This window comes from Orcinus orca, chromosome 20, assembly GCF_937001465.1.
Source record: "Orcinus orca chromosome 20, mOrcOrc1.1, whole genome shotgun sequence".
NCBI lineage: Eukaryota > Metazoa > Chordata > Mammalia > Artiodactyla > Delphinidae > Orcinus > Orcinus orca.
In genome coordinates, this window is record NC_064578.1 from 26,684,427 (window position 1) to 26,697,486 (window position 13,060).

Sequence of the window (13,060 nt, forward strand, 5' to 3'; positions counted from 1 at the left end):
TGCACGTGCATTCTTTCTGCCCAGGGACCCCTTCCTTCCACTTCCTACACTTCCCTGGGCTAATCCTGCTCATCCCTGGGGGTGTCAATTTAGACTTCACCTGACTCCCTGATTCCCTGACTGCCTTCCTCTGTGCTTCCATCATACCACATTCTCAATAATAATACCAATAATAATAGTCTACCATTTAAGAAACCCTTACTATATGCCAGGCATAGTGCTAAGAGCATCACCTACATACGTTATCTCATTTGAATCTCCCAACATTTGGAGAGAGAGCTATAGTTATATTTTTCTGATTTTACAGATGAAGAAACAGGTTCAGAGAAGTGAAGTAACTGGCTCAGCTGTACAGTGGCTGTCTGTGTGCCGGTCCATCTCCGCCCTGGACTATGAGCTTCCTGAGAGCAGGGACTGTGTCTTGTTGGCTGTTAAGCCTCAGCATCCAGCACTGGGCCTGGTACTTACGATGAGCTCAGTAGGTGGGAGCCCTCCACCAATATCTGTTGAATAAATGAGTGAGTGAGTGAGTGATTGCAAAGTACCAATGCAGCACTTGGCTCACCGTGAATGATTTGTGGTCACATACGTCAGTGTCCTCATCCCTGGAACCCATGAATATGTCACATTACTTGGCAGAGGGGAATGAAGGTTGCAGATGAAGTGAAGTTGCTTATCAGCTGACTTGAAAGGAAGGAGATGATCCTGGATTATCTGGGTGGGCCCGATGTAATCACGTGGATCCTTCAAAGTGGGAGAGGGAGGCAGGAGAGAACCAGAGAGACGGCAGCATGAGGACTTGGCTTGGCGGCATTGCTAGCTTTGAAGATGGAGGAAAGGGCCATATGCCAGGGAAAGCAGATGGTCTCTAGAAGCTGGAAAAAGCAAGGAAATGGATTCTCCTCTAGAGCCTCCAAAAGGAATGCAGCCCTGCCAACATCCGATTTTAGCCCCAGGGATACCCATTCCAGACTCTGGGCCTCCAGATCTATAAGAAAATTTATGTGTATGTTTTAAGCCACTAATGTGGTTAATTTTTCACATCAGCAATAAAAACTAGTACGGTGCCCAATGCCTGACGCTGAGGATCACACTTAGGTCACTTATTAAATGATTGCTGAGCTGAATTAGATCATTACTGTATGTACCCCACTTACTATCAGGAAAGACATACGAGAAAAAAGTATTTTTGCATATTCTGGATTTACTACATCAGAGGCCTAATCGGGAGGTCTCAAGTCTCAGGATGGGTTAGAGTTTGATCCTAGCCATTGGCTTGGCAGGCTGGGCTGAGTGGGGTCACAGAGAATGACATGAGGGGCCTTCTAGGGAAAGGGAGCCCCAGGGTGTGAGTGAGCAGTGCTGCTGGGCAGGCTGAGTCAGCATCCTGGACTGTCCATGGCCTCAGGCCTGAGGATGCCATCTTTGGGTGAACGCCTGCTGCTTCCATAAGCAGAAGGGACACCATGCACTGAGTCTGTACCTCTGCTGGCAGGTCCTAACAGCTGTTAGTCGGCTCGGGCTGCTATAACAAAATACCATAACTGGGTGGCTTATAAACAGTTCTAGAGGCTGGAAGTCTGAGATCAGGGTGCCAGCATGGTCAGGTCCTGGGGAGGACCCTCTCCCAGGTTGCAGACAGCTGTTTTCTCACTGTGTCCTCACATGGGGCAGGAGGAGGTGGAGCAGAGCGAGCCCTCTGGGATCCTTTTATAAGGGCACTAATCCCACTTCTGAACACCCCACCCTCATAACCTAATCACCTCTCAAAGGCCCCCAACTCCAAATAGCATCACATTGGCGGGGGGGCATTAGGATTTCAATATATGAATTTGGGGGACACAAACATTCCGTCCATAACAAGCCCTACTGTGTAAGTACCATGATGATACCAATCTACGAGAGGAGAGAATAGTCAGCTCTTGTGTCTTTCTCCACTGTGCTGGGCACTATACCAAGCATTCTTAACTGGTTCGGCCCTCATAATGATTCCATGTGATGGGTGCCATCGTTATTCCCATTTTACAGATTAGGAAACTGAGGTCTAGAAAGGTAAAGTTACTGCCAGTAATTGGGCCTGAACAAAGGCAGGGGGGCTCCAGGGTCTCTGTTCTTACCCACTGCGCTCTACTGCCTCTAGATGGAATAATGATTGTAAGAGCAATAAGACCACCTCACATTTGGATAAGACCTTTCTGTTCATACTCATTTGCATCCTCTTTTCTCTTGTTATCCTCACAGTGGCCAGTCATTACGATTAGTACCCCTGGCTTACATTTTGGGAAACAGCTCATGAGACGGAGGTCCCAGCCTTCCTCAATTCAAAGCAAGGGTGGGATTCCTTCCTGGGTCTCCTGGCTCCAAATCCAGAGTCTCTCTCTTCCACCAGCTCCTGCCTCACCCTGATGCATTATTTATGGCCCATTACTTACCTCCTGTAGGCACCCAGATGCTGCCTGCTAGAGCTGTGACCTCGCTGATCCCATGGCGAGGACCAAGGACCTCGCTCTCCTCTCTCCCCTCCCCCTCGAAGCCTCTCTGGGTCTTGGCAGGCCCCTGGGGTGTGGCACAGCCAGTCCCCACTGCTGACTTGTGAGCACTTTCCTCTTTGCCAAGCCAGTCAACACATCCAGTGAGCTCCCGGCTTCCTGAGAAAAGCAGCGGCAGCTGCACAGTCCAAACTCACCATCCCCTTATCACAGCCCTGGCTCGAGTCACCAGTGTGTGTGTGCACGGGAGGATGGTGTGTGTATGTGCATGTGTGTGCATGTGTGTCATGAGAGGAGGGCATGTGTTTATGTTATATATGGAGCAGGAGAGGGGCATGGATTTAAGAGCTCACAGTTGAACACGTTTGAGTTGCCTCTTCTGGGTCTTGTAGCCAAAAGCTAAGTCACCGTGGCAACTGGGAAGTGGTGCTTAGGTCAAGAGCTAAGGCTGGGGGGATTCCCTGGTGGTGAAGTGGTTAAGAATCCACCTGCCAATGCAGGGGACACGGGTTAAAGCCCTGGTCCAGGAAGATCCCACATGCCGCGGAGCAACTAAGCCTGTGTGCCACAACTACTGAGCCTGCACTCTACAGACTGTGAGCCACAACTACTGAGCCTGCGTGCCACGACTACTGAAGCCCCCGAGCCTAGAGCCTGTGCTCTGCAATAAGAGAAGCCACGCGCAATGAAGAGTAGCCCCTGCTCGCCGTAACTAGAGAAAGCCCATGTGCAGCAACGAAGACCCAACGCAGCCAAAAAAATTTTTTTTTAATTTTTAATAAATTTAAAAAAAGAGCTAAGGCTGGGAGCAGGATCCCCAAGGCCCCTGGAGCCCACAGCCTTAGAGCTGTGAGACATTGAGCAAGTTGCTTAATCTCTCTGTCCTTATTTGCCTCCTTGTTTACTTCCCTGAGTGGAGGATTAGACGAGAATTCCTGTGAAGCAACTAGCGCAGGGCCTGAGGGACAGCGAACGCTGATACACACCTTTTGACCAGGCACCCTATCCTGCCTTCCTCTAGGCAAGGAAGGACTAGTTTGGATCACAAACTCTTGGGAGGAAGGGCACCTGGGGACAGGGAAGGAGAAGCAGAAGCTAAAGTCTTGCAGACCCAACTGGTTGGTGTCTAGGCAGCAGCTGGGTCACCTTCAGCTCAGTTTCCATGTCCGTAAAATGGTCAATAGCTGAAGTTAATAGTTGCTTAACATCATGGCTGGCACCATGGAATTCTGGAAGATGAGAATGAAAACTCCAGGAAATTACTTCTTGTACGTTTTCCCTTTTCCTCAGAATTTAAGGCTTTTGGTACATGTTAGCACATAAAACCAGAGGGCAGGCATTTGTTTCTCCTCCTCGATTTTAAACTCAAAACTCCCAGGTCCTGAGTGATTAGCTGAAGTTTCTCAGAATCATCTGGAGACCCTGTGACCCACACAGCCCCTAAGCCTTGACTCCGGGACCCTGGTTAGGAGGGACCAGAGGCACCAACAAATCTGTGTCTTTAATAATCTTCCTCAATGATTCCAAAGCAGGTGGCCCACTGTGAGAAATTAGAGACCAATCCACCGGCTGGGGATTTTTCCAGATGCCCCTGGAAGGAGTCCTTTCAGAGTCCTGTCTCCTTGTCCTCCATCCTAGGACCCTGAGAATGGAACGAGTGGGCTTCCCCAAACCTCACCACCTCCCACTTCCTCCAGTTTAGCATTGCTGGTATCTGTAGCTTGATTAATTAATTAATTAATTCTGTAGCTTAATTAATCACCATAACTATTCTTGGACCCAGGACAACTGATGTTTGTTCTGTGGATGCCCCTCCCTGGAAGCACAGGGGAGTGAGCAAAGCTGGATCCCAGCAAAGTTTTCCCCAGACTTGGGAGCCCAACTTGAAGAGCCTGCCCTTGAACTCCTGCCTATTGAATTGAAAAGGACACACACTGGGTAGCTGCCCCGTACAGACCTTGGGCCACAGAATGAGATGCAGGGAGCAGGCCTGACAATGCCCTGTGGACTAGAGCAGAACTGCCCCAGCCAGCATGCAGACCCCTGAGCAAGAAAAGCAAACACTTGTGGTGGTAAGCCCCTGAATTTGTGGGTGGTTTGTTACACAGCATTATTGCAGCCATAGCTGACTAGTTCACCAGGATCAATCTATTTTTTTCAGAGGCTCTTGAGGCTAACTTTGCCTGCTTTAATCTTGCTGTATGATTCCTTGCCTATAGTGAATCAGCAAGTCTGGTTCTAAGGTTCCAAGTCACTTTGGTGACGCTGGTGGTGCTTTGTCCCCTCCTACTCCAGAACTGGCTATGAACCTCTTCCATCTCATTCATCCTAGGAGCAACCATAGTAATCACCTGCAAGCATTAACTGCTGACCACAGACTGCTAATCCATCTGAAATGTTCTATATATTTGTCACCATAATCCTATGAACTAGTAACTGAGATTATCCCCATTTTATAGATGAGAAGATCAAAGCTTGGGGAAATTCACTAGCAATCCTACCGCTGGTAAGTGGTGGACAAAGACTCTAGCCCAGATCTCCAAGCCTGTGCTCTTCACGCCTCTTCCCAAGAGCTTCCTCATGTTGGTGGAAATGCCTATTTTCCTGACACAGCCCCCTCCCCAAGCCCTCTTCCACACACCCTTCTCCAGGGCCACCTTCCAGCTTCAGGTCCCGCAGCCACTTCCCACTTGCAGTGAATATACTTGATCCCTGATGCCTGGAGTTAATTATTTCAAAAAGACATTTGGAAACTCAGCTCTGTGGGGTCTAATGTGTTCCTTTTTGGTAATTTAATAGTTCTGTCTTTCAAAAATGAGTGTGCTTTTGAAACATATTCACTGGACTGTCATTTCATTACCCTCCAGAGATACCTTCCCATTGTTGTTTTTTTCTTTGAACCCATGCTCATACCAGCCCTGTGGATCTCAGAGCCGAGACCTGTGTTTTGTGACTGGGGTGTCTGCTTCCCACAGGTAAGGCCTTGACTGTCTGTGTGCCCAGGCTCAGCAATCAGGCAGAAAGACAGTCTGAAATCATGAAAAATCTAAAGTACTGGATCATCTTTAAAAGAGTCAGCTTGGGTTCTTACTGGCGCATTCTGTTCACCAAATGCTAAAATGGTTATTTCTGGGTAGTGGATTTTAAGGGAGTTTCTAGTTTCTTCTTTACCCATCTCTTATCTGTTTTACTTTTCATTGTTTTTAATTTACAAAAGCATGAATAATTTTAATAATAAAATGTAATTAAAAATAATATGCATGCAATAAAAGGAAACTGACCCTCTGGCAAAGTGTCAAGGCAAGTCTGGCTTTTATGAATTTGTTAAATGAACTTTTATAAACTTGTCAAATGACCTTTTATGAATTTATTAAAGCCACTCCGAGAAGAAGACCTCTCTCTGAAAATGAGTAGAACTCTGTGCAAAGAGGGAAAACAAGACCCAGGCTAACAATTATGTTTGTAAAATAATTTTTGTGTTCCGCCTGCCAATGCAGGGGACACGGGTTCAACCCCTGGTCTGGGAGGATCCTACATGCCACTGAACGACGGGGCCTGTGCGCCACAACTACTGAGCCTGTGCTCTGGAGCCCATGAGCCACAACTACTGAGCCCACGTGCCACAACTGCTGAAGCCCACACACCTAGAGCCCATGCTCCACAACAAAAGAAGCCACCACAATGAGAGGCCTGTGCACTGCAACGAAGGGAAGCCCCTGCCAGCCACAACTACTGAGCCCACGTGCCACAACTGCTGAAGCCCACGCACCTAGAGCCCGTGCTCCACAACAAGAGAAGCCACCACAATGAGAGGCCTGTGCACCGTAACGAAGGGAAGCCCCCGTTCGCCACAACTAAAGAAAGCCCACGTGCGGCAATGGAGACCCAACGCAGCCCAAAATAAGTAAATAAATAAATTAATTTTTAAAAAATGGGATGGAACCTGAGTTTTTAAAACGTTAACTTTATTGTTTGTTAAATCTTAGATACTGCTCTTCTTTACCCTTGGGCATGATTTGACTTAAATTTGCAAATCGACTGAAGGGTAGATCTGTTTCTATAGGTTTTCACTTAACAGACACGAATTGAGTTTTGCCCAGTGCCAGGCAGTGTTCTAGGTTCACAGGCTTCAGTAAGGGGCAGGGATGGATCCCCAGCCTTGAGCAGCCACTGCTCTGGGAGAAGGCAGTGGTGCCAGCACTCACACAGCTGGATAAGTGCTCTGGGAGGACACTAGGAAAGCCCAGAAGAGGCAATTCTTTTCTCTCCCTGAGAAAAATCAAGGAAGGCTTCTCGGAGGAGGTAACTGACACATAGACGCTTACCAGGAGGAGCAGGTGACATTCCAGGAGGAGAAGGAAGACATTCCAGGCAAAGAGAAGAGGAGGTACAAACTCTCCTGGGGGTAGTGGTTGTAGAAAGGCTAGAATTGTGTTCATGAAATAGCAAGTTGCTGGCTGTGACTACAACTTAGAGTATATAATGTGTGTGTTTGTTGTATGTTGAAGAGCCTTGAATGATGGGCTAAGCAGTTTATCTGGTTGGCGATGGGGAGCTATTAAAAAGTCTTAAACAGGGAAGTGGCATGATCACATTTGCCTTTTAGAATGGCTGCTCAATGGATGTATCCAGGAAGGTCCACGTGGGCAACAGAAGCCACGTTAACCATATGAATGGAGAAAATTTAATGTAAATAATTACCTAGGTCAGAATGGCCATCATCAAAAAGTCCACACACAATAAATGCTGGAGAGGGTGTGGAGAAAAGGGGACCCTCCTACACTGCGGGTAGGAATGTACATCGGTGCCACCACTATGGAGAACAGTATGGAGGTTCCTCAAAAAAACTAAAAATAGAGTTATCATATGATCCAGCAATCCCACTCCTGGGCATATATCTGGAAAAGATGAAAACTCTAATTCAAAAAGATTCACGTACACCAATGTTCAAAGCAGCACTATTCACAATCTCCAAGACATAGAAACAACCTAAATGTCCATTGACAGATGAATGGATAAAGAAGATGTGGTGTGTGTGTATATATATATATATATATACACACACACACACACACACACACACAATGGAATACTACTCAGCCATTAAAAAGAATGAAATATTGCCATTTGCAGCAACATGGATGGGCCTAGAGAATATCATACAAAGTGAAGTAAGTCAGACAGAGAAAGACAAATATGATATCATTTAGATGTGGATCTAAAAAAATACAAATCAACTCACTTACAAAACAGAAACAGAGTCACAGACATAGAAAACATATTTATGGTTACCAAAGGGGAAAGGGGAGGGATAAATTAGGAGTAATAGATACACACCACTATATATAAAATAGATAAACAACAAGGACAACTGCATAGCACATGGAACTATAGTCAATATCTTGTAATAACCTATAATGGAAAAGAATCTAAAGCCATACACCTGAAAACTAATACAATACTGTAAATCAACTACAGTTTAATGAATAAAATTTTAAAAAGGAAAAAATAATTACCTAGATATATTTATCCATCTATCCATCCCTCTATCCATCCATCAATCCACCTTATTTTTTAATGTATTTCAAAGCAAATTACAGGCATCACTGCACTCCCCTAAATACTTCAGCATACATGTCATTCATTAATGTTCAATTTTTTGGTTTTTAATCAAATTTATATACAATGAAATGCAAAAATCCTAAGTACACATTTGCTGAATTTTGACAAATGAATACACCTGTGTAACCGAAACTACAATCAAAATATGACACCTTACCATTACCCTAGAAAATTCCTTCATGGCCATCCTCAGGCAATCCTTGCCTCCATCCTCCAAAAGACAACCACTGTTCTGATTTTTTTCCCACCATTTTCAGCATCATTGACATTTTGGTCCAAATGATTCTTTGTTCTTGGGGGCTGTCCTGTGCATTACTTAGCCTGTCCTAGAATTTCGTATAAATGGAATATACTCTTTTTCGTTTGGCTTTTCCTACTTAACATGTTTATGAGATTCATCCATATTACCGTGTTTTTTTTTTGAGGCTTACAATGATCTTTATTTTTTTATTTTTATTGGAGTATAGTTGATTTACAATGTTGTGTTAGCTTCACGTGTACAGCAAAGTGAATCAGTTATACATATACATATATCCACTCTTTTTTTTCATCCATGTTAGCTTGTGTATCATTGTTTGTTCCTTTTATTGCCAAGTAGTCGTTCCTTTTTTATTGGCAAGTAGTATTCCATTATAAACCACAGTTTGTTTATCCATTCTCCTGTTGATGGACATTGGGGCCATTTCTAGTTTTTGGTTATTATGAAAAAAAGCTGCTATGAACATTTTTTTGCAATTTTTTTTTTTTTTTTTTTTGGTGAGCATTATGCTTTCATTTCTCCTAGCTAAAGAGCTAAGAGGACTTTCTGGGTCATTGGGTAGGTGTATAATTAGATCTATCAGATAACACTCTTCCCTCTTCCTAAGTGGGTTTGAACCATTGTACATCAATCTCCCCAGGGCAGGTACCAACCAGAATAGCCTCTACACCCCAGAGCCCGTTGAAATGATTCAAACTAGCCAATCCTAAGCCTGCTTACCTTGCATCACTGCCTCTTTCCCATAGAAACCACGGTAAAGGCTCTTCCCCACGCTTTCCTCCCGCTCCTTCTCCCTCCCTGGTGCTTCCCTGTGTGGCCCCGTGTGGCATGGCACAGTGTGACCCCTCCTCTTGGGATCTGGGAGTCACAAATTATCTTTTCAATGGCAATCATCTCTTGATCTGTTGGCCTTATCATATCTGAATGATAATAAAATCTACATTTTAAAACAATGAGCAAAAAAGATTCTTTCTTTTCACTAACCTCTAACTCAACTCAGCATTTCCCTTAATTATAGCTGTAGGCAACAAACCACAGTCATCTCAGCAGTATTAGTGTCTTTGCTGCACGAGAAATCACAGATTTTTTTATAAATTTATTTATTTTTTAAATTTTTGGCTGCGCACGGGCTTTCTCTAGTTGTGGTGAGTGGGGGCTACTCTTCATTGCTGTGCGCGGGCTTCTCATTGCGGTGGCTTCTCTTGTTGCGGAGCACGGACTCTAGGCACGCCGGCTTCAGTAGTTCTGGCTTGCGGGCTCAGTAGTTGTGGCTCACGGGCTTCAGTAGTTGTGGCTAGCGGGCTCTGGAGTGCAGGCTCTGTAATTGTGGCGCACGGGCTTAGTTGCTCCGCAGCACGTAGGATCTTCTCGGACCAAGGCTCGAACCTGTGTCCTCTGCATTGGCAGGCGGATTCTTAACCACTGCGCCACCAGGAAGTCCCTCACAGATATTTTCATATCACGATAAGTGTTACAGATAACTTGAAACATTGTTTTTGTTCGTCACTACTTTGAAATTATGATAGTTAATAAGCCTGTAGCAGGATGGGGAGCTCAACAGGAGGGTCCTGAGCAACCCAGTCTAGGATCTAAGCACCAGCTGGCCTCCTGTGAATCAAGGAGAAAAACCCAGGACCTCAACCTAAAGAATGTGAGCAGCCCCACAGGTAATCCAGAGGGGTGGCAGGATGGTTCACTAGACCAGCCAAGGGCACAGCCTTGAGACCACAGGCCACTGATTGGCAGTGTCCTGCAGTTTTGTACTGAGTGTCCCGGCAGCTCAGGACATACAGGCATACCTGGTTTTATTGTGTGTTGTTTTACCGCACTTTGCAGACATCGCATTTTATACAGATTGAAGGTTTGTGGCAACCCTGCATTAAGCAAGTCTATAGGTTCCATTTTTCTAACAGCATTTGCTCACCTCATGCTTCTGTCATGTTTCAGTAATTCTTGCAATATTGTAACATTAAATAATTTAAACATTTAAATTAAACATTATGATAAATAACACACCACTGTATAGTGTAAACATAACTTTTACATGCACTAGGAAACGAAAGAAGTCTTGTGACTCGCTTTATTGCGATATTCACTTCATTGCAGTCGTTTGGAACTGAATTCATAACATCCTCGAGCTATGCCGGTATTTCCTGGGATATAGAAGATATACATGATGATTTTGAGTGAATAACCTAATATAATTAAATAGCAGTAAATATCAAGTTAAGTCTTTCCTTTCAGTGCTGAGTACGCAAAGAGGAAGTCTCTGCTCGGTGCTGGCTGTCTTTAATGCCTCTCTAGCTCTGGGTAATCCTTTTGAACAAAGAGCCCAGCCTCAGGCTTAGAATCACTGCATCTGCATTGTACATGTATTTGCCATAGTGGTATACTTAAGTTAAAAAAGGGGGGTACTTTAAAGAAAAATGTTAAGTAGATAACAGTCAGGTGGCATGCAAATATGGCAGAAATCTGACGAATTTGAGGCACATTTTGCCAACTGATGTCCCAAGGCCTTTTGAGATCTTAGGAAATTCCCTATATAATAACCATCTCTATACTCTGCCCCTCTGTGAGGTCTGCTCATTAACTCATTCATATCTATGGAAGAACCAGTTTATTAAGCACCTCTGGGTGCCAGACCCTGCCCCTCCCCACATGCACGCAGAATTCCATCTCCTGCTCAGGTCGCCTTCTCTCCAGAAATGTGCCTTTCCCTGCCCCTCTTTTAATCTAAGAATCCCGTTCCTGGATGAGTTGAAAGTGCTCACTCAGGGGTCAGTGAATCTGCATGGAGCTATGGCCATTGCAGGCTGTCAGGGTGGGGAGTTGAAAACCTCTAACCTCAGGGTCCCTAGAGTGATAGGTGAGGCTCTTACCCCTTGGGGTACCCAAGGAGTAACCAGTCTGCCTGTGAGGCACTCTCAAAAAAGAAGGGGAGGGCTTCCCTGGTGGCACAGTGGTTGAGAGTCTGCCTGCTAACGCAGGGGACACGGGTTCGAGCCCTGGTCTGGGAGGATCCCACATGCCGCGGAGCAACAAGGCCCGTGAGCCACAACTACTGAGCCTGTGCGTCTGGAGCCTGTGCTCCGCAACAAGACAGGCCGCCATAGTGAGAGGCCCGCGCACCGCGATGAAGAGTGGCCCCCGCTTGCCACAACTAGAGAAAGCCCTCGCACAGAAACGAAGACGCAACACAGCAAAAATAAATAAATTAATTAATAAACTCCTAAAAAAAAAAGAAGAAGGGGAAAGGTCAGACTTTATCTGGTATCCACAAAGCCACTTAGATGAGAAGCCCTTCTGCCTACATCTGACATTCGCCAACGCTAACCACAAATCGGCACCTTATCAGTTACCCCTCACCAACCGTGTGTAACCAAGTACAACCTGGAGACACTGTTGTCTTGGTTCATTTTCCATTTTCATAAATCTGCAATTGCTTTGGGTACGTATGTGTATTGGAAGAGTTGTACATGGCAGAAACCTAATTTAATCTGGCTTATACAAGACAATTTAAAAGAAAAGAGGTAATTAATTTACTTATTGAACTGAGAGGTGTGGGGATGCAGCTATTTCAGGCATGGCTAACCCAAGACTCACATGCTGTCAGGCCTCGGTTTCCCCCCCGTCTCTGGTTCTTGCTTCCCTTGTGTTTGCTTCAGTTTGGGGCTCTGTCTAGTGGCCAGATGGAGACAGGAAGTGGTCCCTACCTCCTCTCCGGTTTCAGGTCTGGCAGGAGCTCAGGGGCGTCTTAGGGTTGTGACCAGGGCCCCCGGCTTGGTCACGTGCCTGCCTGCTCCTGGGAGCCAGTGATTGGCTCAGGGTGAGGGGATCCCTCACTCTTCCCCAGGAACTGGGCCTGACGTCAGCTTCTCTGGGACAATGTGAACCACAGGGATGGTTCCCCAGACAACAATAGGGGTATAGTTACCAGAGGGGCTGAGAATGGATGTTGGCAGAAAAAAAGATGTTCTTGGCTTCACAGAGATGCTAAGTGGAGCCAGGGTTGGACCAGGGATGGTTGATTCTACAGCTTGACTTCTAAGCCTCCCTGGCCTGTGTCCTGCCTGTATCCCAGAGCCCCTCACAGAGCCTGGCAAACAACAGGCACTTAATTCCTGTGCACTGTCTGAATTTCTTGTTGCTGCGCTTGCACACCTGCCTGTTGGGACACCTTGTTTCTCTGGACAGGTATCCATTGCCTGGCCTCTCACCCTCCAGAAATTGAATCCTATTCTCACGTGTGAGCCCCTCCCAGTGTCTTCTTTTGCAGCAGACCTCAGTCTGAAGTGAAACATCAGGAAAGAATCCAGCCTATTGTGTTATGAACACACACGTATACATTTGCATACCCAGTGAGCTCCTGACGCATCCCTTCAACCTGGGTTGGGGGAGGGGCTGGAGGCTTTAAAATGTCAGATCCTGGGGAGCTGGGAGCCACGCAGAGATTTCCCTTGGAGCAAGGTATGTGGGAACAGTGACCTGGCACAGACCCTTGCCAGCTCAGGGCTGCGCATGGGGAGTGTGGTACCAAGTGGCTGATAAGCTGGGGGCTCAGCTCCTTGGAAGCAATCAGGCAATGCGGTGTCCGTCATCAGCCCTGGAGAACCTGACGGTGGTGGGTGCAGCTCCCTGGCTGACTGGTGCCCAGCCCTGAACCTAATGATGGAAATGAACCAGAGGCTTC

The 13,060-nt window shown here is 46.1% G+C and overlaps 1 long non-coding RNA gene across 1 annotated transcript; it reads left to right on the forward strand.

The window, feature by feature from the left end:
• Positions 1-1,056: 1,056 nt before the first annotated feature.
• Positions 1,057-6,373, forward strand: LOC125962684 (uncharacterized). The gene is made up of 3 exons (XR_007474218.1): positions 1,057-4,995; positions 5,406-5,464; positions 5,987-6,373. It is a non-coding gene; the product is annotated as an uncharacterized LOC125962684 (long non-coding RNA).
• Positions 6,374-13,060: the final 6,687 nt, after the last annotated feature.